This window comes from Vulpes vulpes, chromosome 5 (assembly GCF_048418805.1).
Source record: "Vulpes vulpes isolate BD-2025 chromosome 5, VulVul3, whole genome shotgun sequence".
Taxonomy (NCBI): Eukaryota; Metazoa; Chordata; class Mammalia; order Carnivora; family Canidae; genus Vulpes; species Vulpes vulpes.
Genome location: NC_132784.1, coordinates 17,566,476 through 17,579,145, shown reverse-complemented (window position 1 = coordinate 17,579,145; position 12,670 = coordinate 17,566,476). Strand labels below are relative to the sequence as shown.

Below are 12,670 nucleotides of genomic sequence, written 5' to 3'. Positions count from 1 at the left end.
TTTTTTTTCCTTAGCCATTATTTATTGACTTACCACCACAACAGAAGATAATCTACTCTGCTACCCTCTTCCAGGCTCCACACAAACATGCTGACTTTCTGAGTTCTTATCCTTGGGTATGAGTCCTACTTTGCATTATTATGACTATATAAATCCTGCTCACTGAGCCATATGGTGAGGAATGCTTACTTCTTGCCTGCCCTATTTTTTTTCCTCTGATTTTAATGTTTTATTTATTCCTGTGTTTGCTTTTCTCTGAATCTATTTCTTAATAAAGTCTAACTCAGCATTTCTATCCCAACTTCATCTTCTTTGTGGTATTTTCAGATGCAGAGATTACTCTGTCAGTTGCTTCTTCAAGAAATCGCTCCGAGCCAGTTGACATCCTCAGATTCGTTCTGGTTGCCCTTTCTAGGATTGCCTGCCATTCACCACCTCTTTGGGCCCTGCGATTCACCACCTCTTTGGGCATTCCCTTTATCTGTCTCCTCTGAGTTTCCTGTCTCCTGTCTTCTCTGGTTTATATCCCTTGGGAGGGAACACATCTTCTCCTAGCTCCCTGGGAAAGAGCACATGGGAGGTGAAGCTTTCAAGCCTGAAATGTCGTTAATATATCCTGACACTTGATTGATGGCTAAATAGAAACTTCTCAGTAGGAGATAATGCTCCTTAAGAGTTTTAAAGGTTTTGCTCCATTCTGGTGTTAGTATTAAAGCCCTAAACTATCGTAAATCCTAATCCTTTGCCTGAGACTCACTGCAGTGTTTTTTTTTTTTTTTAAACAAGTATCTCCAGTTTTGTTTTCTTTGCATTTGCTCCATTTTCTGGGAAACTGACTCAACTTTACATTCCTACCTTTCCACTGAACTTTCCATTCTTATTGTCAAATTCTGTTTTAAATTGTCAGAGTGTTCCTTTTAAAAGTTACCCAATTCTTGTCTTTTTTTTTTTTTTTCAGATTTTATTTATTTATTTATGAGAGACACACAGAGAGAGAGGCAGAGACACAGGCAGAGAGAGAAGCAGCTCCATGCAGGGAGCCCGATGTGGGAGCCCGATGTGGGATCCCTGGACTCCAAGGTCATGCCCTGGGGCGAAGGCAGGCGCTAAACTGCTGAGCCACCCAGGCGTCCCCAACTCTTGTCTTATTGACCTTTTTATATATCTTGTCTTTCTGAGAAACTATAGACGGACAGTTTGAAAAAAATCTTTTTCTTATGTTGTCTTCCTCTAAGAGTCACCCCCCCCCCCACCAACCTCCAGTTTGCCTTGGTTTCATCATTTATTTAGGGAGGGGTCCTGTGAGAAGTGATCCTTGATACTCTGCTCATGGTGACAGTGACTATTCAACTGACTGGAGCTCTGAGCATGTGATGGCTTTTTACTGTAGAGTGAGATGGTTGGACTGTTTTGTTGGAGTTTCTGGTTTAATACTTTCAGATCCATCCTCTTGTGCTGCCCACGTTGCCCAGAGAAGGGCCTCCTGATCTGCCTGGAATTGTGAACGCCTGCCTGACTGCCTGAATTTTGGGAGCTGTGTTGGACAGTAGGATTGGGATCTCAGCATTCTACTTGAAATTCTTAACTTTGTCTGCTATTTTCAGTTTGATTTTCCTCCTACCTTTAGCTAAGCCTGGCATCTTTCACATAAGAAGTTATCATACCTCATCCAGGGAGTATACCTCCAGTCATCTGATAGGAGAGTTGGGGTGGGGGAAGGGTATTGCCCTTCTGTGCAGAGTTGGAGAGGGACTCCAGAGAACTGCTTTTTCAACAGGCCTTGAACTAATCACACAATTTTCAGCCTTCTCTTCTTTTCGTTACATTGTGCTACCAATTCTCAGTTTTCTGGGTGTCCTGAGGTGTAAATTGGGTTGCCTTTTTTCTTTCACAGGGCTGTCTTAGGAATTTGCTTTTTGGAGTCTGTTAAATCAATTACTACTTGCCCATATGTTTTCTAGCTGCTAAAAATAGTTCTTGTTGCCTCTTCCATCTTCTTTTTCTAATGAGTTTTCTTTAAAAAAATCCCTCTACTCTTAGTTTAGCGGGTGTTTTAGAGGAAGCAAAAGTAAACGTGAGGAACCATGCTGCCACATTTCTCTTGAAATGTTAAACAGAGCAATTTGTAATGAAAAATATAGTAAGCGAATCAGCAACCAATGAGACATAGTGAACCAAAATACAGTCTCAGGAACTTAACCAGAACATAGTACAAAGTGATACTTCCCTTTCATATTTTCTATTCAAGAGACATGGGAGATAGGAAAAGTTCCAATAGAAACAAATAAGAATTCCAAAAGCAGAGAAGAGGAAATAAAGACTTACAAGTATCTGGGACTGTTTCAGAGTTGATGGGAAGGATGGAATACATACGTCTCAAGGATGGAATACATACTTCTCAGAGCCATTGAAGGAGAAATAAATTGGGAACCTGTCCCTATCCTGTAGACAGCTGAAGTTAAAAAAAAAAAAAAAAAAGGTGACACAGAAAACGCAAAATAAAATGTAGAAATAAATCCAAACATTTCAGTAGTTAAAAAAAAGTATAAATGGATTAAATCCAAAAGGTTAAAACCAGACATAGGTTGGATTTTAAAATCTAGCTTTATCCTGTTAATAGGAGATAAATTGAAAATATAAGGTAACAGAATGGCTTGAGTAGAGGGATAGAAAAAGATCTATCTAGCAAATACCAAAAAAAGCAAATTGGTGTAGTTACATTAATAAGGAAAAATAGACTTGAAGACAAAAAACATTGTTAGGCATAAAGGGTGTAACTGTATAAACAAAAGGGTCGTCAATTTTACGTACTGTTTTCCCGAAAACAATCCTGAAGAGAAAACTTTTGTGAGTTTGTATGCACCAGAAAAGCTCCAAAGCACTCAACCAAAAATTGATAGAGTTAGAGATAAAAATGAACAAATAATCATAACGGTAGACTTTATTGTACCTCTTTTACTAGCTGATAATTAACAGGATAAACAATTAGTGAAGATGTTGAAAATTTGATTTCTGTATTTCAGTGTTTTTCAAACATTTTTGACTGCTATCCATAGTGAGAAATGTGTATGTGGCTTAGTATAAATGAACTTCTGTGTGTGTGTATACTAGATGTTGTCATATGTAAGCTTTTGCTTATAACATGCAACATGATTTTTTGTGCCACTAGGAAATTTTTTAAAAATTGAGGGATCTCTGGGTGGCTCAGAGGTTTAGCACTTGCCTTTGGCTCAGGGTGTGATCCCGGAGTCCCAGGATCGAGTGCCGCATCAGGCTCCCTGCATGGAGCCTGCTTCTGTCTCTGCCTGTGTCTCTGCCTCTCTCTCTGTGTCTCTCATGAATAAATAAATAAAATCCTTAAAAAAAAGAAAAAAGTGCTACCATTGAACTATATCATGCTATTCACTGTGTGACTGACCTGATGTTAGAGGTGTTAAAATTAGAGAAAAAGTGTGTACTATGATCACTTTTCCTTTTATTTAAAAAAGTGGTGGTTGCAACCTATCAATTTGATTTTATACTCCACTAGTGGGTTTTAACTTTTAGTTTGAAAAGCACGACCCAGTGGGTCAATATAGCATACATTCAACAAATATATTTTAATATCATGGAACATTTATAAAAGGTGACCACTTTGATGGTCAGAAAGAAAGGTTCATCAAATTACTAAGATGGGTATTTTATAGACTGTATTTTCTATCTATGATGCAATGATCATTTGAAATCAAATATGCTAAAATAACACTATGTATATCACGATTTATGTTGGGAAATTGAAGAACACGTTTCTAAAGTATTTCAAGGGAGAAAAGTTTTATTAAATATTAAAAAATATTTTGAACTTAAAATGAGAAACTGAAAATTGGTGAGCAAAACTTTAAAACACGAGGCCAAAAGGGAAAACAGTAATCCAAGGTAGGCGGAAGGAAGCAAATAATACATTTAAGAGTACAAACGGGGGCAGCCCCGGTGGCGCGGCGGTTTAGCGCCGCCTGCAGCCCAGGGCGTGATCCTGGAGACCCTGGATCTAGTCCCCTGTCGGGCTCTCTGCATGGAGCCTGCTTCTCCCTCTGCCTGTGTCTCTGCCTCTCTCTCTCTTTGTGACTATCATAAATAAAAAAAAAAAATAAATAAAAAAAATAGAGTCAACAAAACTAAAAGCTATTCAAGAATAATAAAATAGGCTAAACTCTGATCACAGAAGAAAAGCAACAAATGAAAAGTAATTAGAAATTAAATGAAGTGCATAATTAAATAAAATTAGAGAATCAGACTAATATAGTTTTATGTCTATAAATTTGAAAATTTAGGTGAAATGCATACTTTCATAGAATAATAATCTGCCAAGATTGTCTCATGGGAAAAAAATGCCCCAAAATGCTTGATTAAAACAGTTAATATAGGCCAATGACTCTTAACCGGGTCTGGTTTTGCATCCCCTTCCATTCCCAGGGGACTTCTGTCAATGTGAGGAGATGTTTTTGATTGTCACAACTTGAGGTAGAGATGCTACTGGCATCTGGTTGGCGGAGGCTGGGTTGCTGCTAACCATCCTACAATGTACAGGACAGGCTCCCACAACAAAGAGTTATCTGGCCCCAAATGTCAGCAGTGCTGAGGTTGAGGAATTGATCCAGGCCAACATGGTTTTAAAGGTGCTTTTTTAAAATTATATTTATTTTATTTTATTATTTTATTATTTTATTTTTTTTAAAGGTGCTTTTTATGAATATTCAAGGATCAGGATAATCCTAACCTCATGTACCCTTTCCAAAGCAAAAGAAGGAAAGCTTCCTACATCATTCTGAGACTAGTACTAACTTGATACCCAAGCCAAAGATAACAGGGAAGAATTTATAGATCAGTATCCTTCATGTAGATACAAAAATCTTAAATAAGACATTAGCAAACCGAATCTCTCTGTTTATGTAACAGACAAAACAATAAATAAATAGCCGTGATTAGCACATTGTGTTTGTTTTAGGAATGCAAGAATTGTGTAGTTGGCATATTATATCCTTCACCATGTTTGTAAGCAAAGAGGAAAAATTTTGGCATCTCTTAGTAAAATGCAACATGTATTTGATAGAATTCAAGGCAAGATAAAAACTTGAAGCAAACTAAGAAAAGGGAATTGTTTGAATCTGATATTTTCTAACCTAAAACGTCAACAGTTTTTAAGTCATAAATATTAGAAGCAGTCCCTTAAAATCTGGACAAGAATGCCTGCTATTACCACTTATCCTCAACGTTATTCTTGGAGTCCTAGTATTGTAAGGAAGGGAAAGGAATAAAGGTATATGGAATGGAGAGGGAAGAAAAGTAACCATTACTCATGGATATTATAGTCTGCTCTACATCGAAAAGCCTAGGAAGTCTGTAGACACTACTAGGAGAAACAAATTTCAGCAAGGTTAATGTGGATGGATAGAAGTTTAATATACAAAAATCAATTGTGTTCCATAATGGCAACACAGAAGTAAACCTTTTAATTTTTATAAGGATACTATTTCTTATAGTAAACAAGGAATAAATCTATGTACAATTCCTAAACAAAGTGTAAACGTACTTGTCAAAACTTTGAAAACTAGAGTAGTTGAGATTATGATATTTTTTTGAGACCAAGGAAGTTGGTTCTAATAGACCAATGAAGTTGAATACGGTGCCTCACATATCCAGAAATTTGATATGTGAGAGACGTAGCATTGCATATCACACATCAAGGAAGACAATGATGATACTGGAACAATTGTGTAGAAAAAAAACTACAACAATAAAACACATTAGTAAATTTGACATCAGTAAATATACACCCAGAAAGTAGATATCATTCAATTTAACGACAAGCATACTAAGACCATTGAGCATGAGAAAACCCATATAAAACAAAATACAATATAATGGAGATATCAAAGCAAGGTAATTATAAAGAAAATAGTGTATATTTAAATCTATAAATATTTGTTTTGATGATATTGTTAGGTACAACTGAGTAGTTAGTTGCTTACACTTTTATATAATGAGGAAGTTGGGATCTTAAGAAAAGAGTCCAAGTGTACTGTTGACATTTTCCTTTGTGTGACATTTTGAAATATGGACTAAACAGGTATACTGGTATACATATGTCACATCATGCATGTGACAGCTGCAAGAACAGATTGATACGAGTGGTTTGTATTGTGTGTTGAGTACCTGGAGTGGAGTTGCCATTGGTGATATTGGTGAATTAGTTTATAACTCTCTGTAAAGGTCTGAATAAAACCAAACACACTCTTCTCTTGATTTACGTGGTAGTTACACTCCTGGACAAAATCAGTGTATATTTAAAACTATGCAAAACAGGGACACCTGGGTGGCTCACTGGTTGAGCATCTGCTGTTGGCTCAGGGCATGATCCTGGAGTCCTGGGACTGAATCCTGCATCAGGTTCCTTGCAGGGAGTCTGCTTCTCCCTCTGCCTGTGTCTCTGCCTCTGTGTGGCTCTCATGAATAAATAAATAAAATCTTTAAAAAAATAAATAAAACTATGCAATACAAATCAAACTCTCCTGTTAAGGTAAAACAGAGTTGAGATCTAGGGTCACATAAATTTTCACCTAAATGAGTACGTCGTGGGTTATCTGAGAGCCCTGCAGGACAAGAGAAAGTTCTTCATGGTAGAGGACTCTCTTGGAAATTTTAGGATATTGAGATTCCTGGCTCCCTCCTACCTGCTAAATACCATGATCACCCTAGTCCCAAGTTGTAACAACCAATGGCAGCCCTGCAGATTTCCAACATGCCCACTTAGGCTCTAGTACTGCTTCATTGAGAACCACCAAAGTAGGTAGACCTTCTGACTGGGAGGGATCTGAAAAACAATGCTGAGGAATAAAACAGTTGTAAGACCCTATTGATTATGAAACCTTAACAAACATGACCTATTGCTTGTGGACACATAAGTAGAGAATAACATTGATCATAGGAATGATAAGCTAAACTCAGGATGGTGAATGTCTTGAGGTGAGTGAAGACAAGGCATCAATGAAGAGATGCAGAAGGCTACAATCCTAACTGTGATGTTTGTAAAAACAAAAACAAAACTCCAACCATTTCTGGAGCAAATATGCAAAGTGTTAAGATTTGTCAAAATTAGGTGGAGAATATACTGGTGTTGGTTCTCTCATTGTTTTTTTTTTTTTTTTTTGGTCATTATATGCCTTAAAAACCTTACAGAATAATCTCAAGTGAAGCAACAAAGCAAAGAGATGAGTAACATAAATGTCAAGTGGTTACCATTGTATCTAAACCTTTATGTGATAATACCTTTTGTTCTCTCCACCAGCAGAGTTGGCTACTGTCTCTTAATTCCTTGCTATGAGTCAGTAACCCTTTCTTCTGCCACCCTCCTACCCTTTTCCCACAGCATATAATTTGAAATAATATCCTTTTACTCACAGTTTATATCAATAAGGCAATCAGGGGACATATTCTTCTTTTCACATACTCTTTACAACGCTTTCCCCTTTTTTAAAACAGTGTATAGCCTCATCAGATCACATTACGCACTCTGCTGCTTTCCTTATAGCTATTACTTAGCCCTAGTTCCACAGGTTAATATATTTTTAATAATCATGGCCAGTTGTTATACTGATGCTTAATTTCAGCTCCTTATCCACTAGATTCCTCAGAGTTCACAGAAACCATATTTCTTGAGCTCTTGCATGTTTATGTTTTTTTCTGTGGTCTTTATACTTGAAGGAGATTTTGGCAATGTAAAATCCTTGGTTCACATTTTCTCCTCCAAAAGGAGAAATATCTTAAGAATATTACACCATTGCCTGTGGTATAAAGCATGGCTGTCAATGTTTACTGACAGTTCGGTTTCTTGTTTCTCTAAAAGTGACTTGATCTTTTTCTTAGATATCCAAATAATTTTTTCTTCTTTTTCCTTCCTAATGTCTGAGAGTTTTACCAAACAATGTCTTGGTGATGGCTGTTTTGGATTAACTTTTCCCAGGTATAAGGTATAGTTTCATGTCTTTCTATTCCAGAGAAGTTTTATTGCATCTATTATAGTTTTTAGTATTTGTTTGGTTCTATTGCTTTGGTTTTACACCTTAGGAGTTTCTGGTATATGCGTGTTGGATCTTCCTTATCTTTCATCTCTTTCTGTTCATTTTCCTCAAATCTTTCATTTTGAGTTTAAGGATTTTCCTCCTTTCCATCATTAGCTCTTTAAAAGTAGTACTTTATTTTTGCTCCTCTCTTTTTTCTAGTTTTATATTCGTTGCTGAATTGCACATTTTCCTTTGGTTTTAAGCCTTTCTGAGTTCTTTTATCTTTCCCTCAATGTTTTATTTCTCCAGTCACACATTTGTGAAATTTAATTTCTGATTTATATGTATATTTCCATACATGTATTATTTTCTTCATTTCTTCTTGCTTTGAGAAACTGTGTTACAGTATACATCAGTTTTGTAAGCATATTTTTCTCGGTGTGTGCTCATCATATATAGGGACATCTTTCTCCTTTTTTTTTTTTTTTAATTGTGTAGTATCTCAGTTTGACCTTCTTTTGTTAATCCCGTTTAAGAGAAACGAGTCTTGTACTTTTACAAGGAGAGGTAAGTCTGAGGAGCTTTTTGAGCATGATGGCTTTGGAACTCTTTTCTCTCCCCCCCCTTTTTTTTTTTTTTCAGAGAGTAAAAAATATGGCCTCCTTTTTTTTTTTGGTTCTGCCTTCTGTTCTTTGGTTTTGCTCCTTTTCCCTATTTTCCATTATGAGCGTGCTTTCTTTGGTCCCAGTTGTCTCTGGCTTATTCAGTTTGGACTTTACTTTTACTAATTTCTTTTCAGTTTTGGGAATCTGTTCTAGAAGGGAGTTTGTTTTGTGAGTTCAGAGTACACAGACAGCTTCAGCACCATCAGACTGCCGCTCCTGTGTACATGACTACAGATTGAAGCTTGTAAAACTTTCTATCATTTTTGGCTGCTTTTCTCAGATTGACCTGTTCATTCCAGTAATTATCTATTTATTTGGGGTTTCTTCCCTTCCCTCTGCTTCTTTCTCAACATTGCTGGTGGTATACAGGTTAGTGTCATATTTTGTTTTGTGGCAATGCTGTCCACCTAAGTTTTGTTGTAAATGTTTGAGTTCTTGATTTTTGTATCCTAGTTTTCTCTAATGTTTTAATGGGAATTCAGGGAGATTAAAAAAAATTCACCACCATTTCTGTTTTTTCCAGAAAATCTTGGATTTTGTCTCTTAACTTGATACCTTTCCCATTATGCCTTTATTTATCCAGAGAGGTTCCTAGCTTTCCTGTTAATAGCAATTACAGACGTAGTAGCAGTTTTAGATGACAAGTGAACTCAATTTATTTGGTGAAGCACATTTTCAAAATGGAGACTTTTTACTATTTTTTTTGAGAAAGAATATGTGCCTATATAGTCATTTTGTGACAGTTTGGATCTGATCCCAGGTTATTCTTTGGTGCAAATGAAGAGATATAGTATCAGAACTGAATAGATATTTATCATGGAGCTATTGATGTACCAGGCTCCTGAAAGCAGAAGCTTAAACTTTACATGACCCATAAAGAGAGCATTCTTAGGGAATGATTTTTAAATGACAAAGGATGGCTATTTTTTGTTCTAATCAAGGACAGATGTGATTTATTTCTGGTGAAACAAGAATAAGTTCTTAGTTATAAGTAAATCTCATTACCTTTAAGTGATAAAGTCACTATTATAATGACGTTTGTCCTCTAGTTGTCCAATATTATCATTGCCACAGGGTGCTGGGAAAGTTGCGTTTTTCCAGATACCAGCATGTCTAAATTGCCATCACTGAGATTCTTAACTCTGTTTAGGTGAATTCTAAGGGTCCTCCAGCCTGTTTGAATATATTTAGTATTGGGAATTCTAGTAATTTGTGAGATCCAGTTTATGTTGTCCAATCTGAAGTTAGTTTATTTATTTATTTATTTATTTATTTATTTATTTATTTATGATTTTATTTATTCATGAGAGACACACAGAGAGAGAGAGAGAGAGAGAGAGAGAGGCAGAGACACAGGCAGAGGGAGAAGCAGGCTCCATGCTGGGACTCGATCCCGGGTTTCCAGGATCACATCCTGGGCTGAAGGCGGCGCTAAACACTGAACCACCCGGGCTGCCCCTGAAGTTAATATTTTTTAATGGTCGGCTGGAATTTGCCTTTTTCTAACTATTGCTTCTTAGTAATGGTTTTTTTTAGCTAATGCTTATAAGCACACACATGTCGGGCACTGTGCTAAGGACTTTATGTATGTGATGACACTTAATTCTCGCAAGAGCACTCTGAGATGGCATTGTAATCCCATATTTGTAGATGGAGACTTTTTTTTTGAGAGAGAGAGAGAGGGCATGCACAAGCAGGGGTAGGAGGTAGGTAGGGGCAGAGGCAGAGGGAGAGGGAGAGTTGCCAGACTGTGAGACATGAATTCTTGTTTTTTTTTTTTTTTAAGATTTTATTTATTTATTCATGAGAGACACAGAGAGAGAGAGAGAGAGAGGGAGAGAGAGGCAGAGACACAAGCAGAGGGAGAAGCAGGCTCCACACAGGGAGCCCGGCGTGGGACTCGATCCCGGGTCTCCAGGATCATGCCCTGGGCTGAAGGCAGCGCTAAACCACTGAGCCTCCCGGGTTGCCCAACATGAATTCTTGTTAAGTCACTGGCCTGTAGTGTTTGTTATGGCAGCCCGAGCTGACTGAGACAGGAGAGGATAGTGGAGAAGACAGAATTTGGAGAATGACTCTTTTGGGAAAGACAGTAAGGAAATAGCAGAAGACTCAGAGGCCAGAGGATTTGAAATAGACTGTGTTCGCTTCCCGTGGCTGTGGTAACAAAGTACAAGCTGGGGCACTTGAAACAACAGGAATTTATTCTCTCTCAGTTCTGGAGGCCAGAAGTCCAAAATTGGTGTCAGTGGGCTGAAGTCTGTGACCAGCAGGACAGTGCTTGCCCCCACAGGCTCTAGGAAAGAATTTGTTCTTTGCCTCTTTTGATTTCTGGAAGCTGCTGGCATTCCTTGACTTGTGGTGGCATCTCTCCAGTCTTCAGGCATTTTCAGATCTCTCTGCTCCATCATCATCCCACCTTCTCCTGTGTGTGTGTCCAGTCTCCCTCTGCCCCCCCTTTTATTTTATTTTATTTATTTATTTATTTATTTATTTATTTATTTATTTATTTATTTTTAAAGATTTTATTTATTTATTCATGAGAGACACACAGAGAGAGGCAGAGACACAGGCAGAGGGAGAAGGAGGCTCCCTATGGGGAGCCCAATGTGGGACTTGATCCTGGGACCCCGGGACCACACCCTGGGCTGAAGGTAGACACTCAACCACTGAGCCACCCAGGCGTCCCATTTTACTTCCTCTTAAAAATATTTTTTTAAAAAAGATTTATTTGAGAGAGACAGAGAAAGATAGCATGTGCATGCAGAGGGAGGAGCAGAAGAAGAAGGAGAGAGAATCTTAAGTAGATTCTGTGCTAAGGATGGAGCCTGATGTGGGGCTTGATCTCACAACCCTGAGATCATGACCTGAGCTGAAACCAAGGCTTAGGCCCTCAACCAGCTGTGCCACCCAGGTGCCCTTCTGCCTCCCTTTTATAAGGATGCTTCTGATGGCATCTAGGGCTCACCTGGATAATCCAGGGTGATTTCCTCATCTAATGATTTTTACTTAATCACCACCCCTCAATTTTTTTTCCCATTTAATGTAATATTTACAGGCGGAAGGCAATAAGATGTGAGTATCTTCTGGGGACCATTTTTCAGCCTTCCATGGAGAATAAGAACTTTATTTACAAGGACACAGATGCTGAAAAAACACTTAAAGAAGATGTGTCCAGCGATGTGACAGGCTGTGTGTTGAAGCTTGAGGAGACTGCCATCGGATTTGGTATTTAGGAAGCCAGTGACCTTGCAGGCCACATGATGTCAGAGTGGTAAGCCGGCACGGCAGGCTGCCAAGAGATGGGAGTGGGCACTGGAAAAGGAGAGGCGCTGTTAGCACAGTGTTATCTGTTGGAGAAAGTTGAGGGTGCCTCAAGGTTGTGTACAAAAGGCTGTGTGTATGGGTGTGTTGTTTATGTTAGAGTTTTCCTTGGTGATCCAGTGAAACCTCCATTTTTCTCTTCTGAAGTTCAGAGCCAGTTGAGAGAAGGATAGAGAGAAGTCGATGGAGAGCAAACTATCAGTCGTATTGCTGATGCACGCAGCCTGGAGAATGGGGCTTTGGAGGTGATCACGATGACTTCTTCACATTTGGTGCCTAAACCAGACCGACTTAGTGAACTGGTTGCTGCCTCCTTCAGGGAGGCAGACTGCCCTGCCTGGATCCTTGAACAAAGGTCCTGACTCAGAGGCTTCTCGCAGGGGGGCCTGCTGCAGAGGAGGGGGCTTTGTTCCCCCTGTTCTTGAAACTCACCAGGCATTTCAGTTGCTCTCCTGTTCTCCCAAAAGTCTCACCCTGCTATGGGTCCTCCCTGCCCTTCGTACGGACCACCACCCTAATGTGTCCCCCCTTGGTTATCAGGGTGTCTCTCCTCCACGTGCCCCCATCACTCCGTGGGCACCTCAAAAGCAGCCACCTGTTCTCTGTTGCCAGCAAACTGGGACACACTGTCTGCCTGGAGGA

The 12,670-nt window shown here is 38.7% G+C and overlaps 1 protein-coding gene across 1 annotated transcript in view; it reads left to right on the top strand.

Annotated features, from left to right (window-relative positions):
- Nucleotides 1–12,670, top strand: part of TMEM163 (transmembrane protein 163) — a 224,069-nt gene that overhangs the window by 16,431 nt on the left and 194,968 nt on the right. The window lies entirely within an intron of this gene.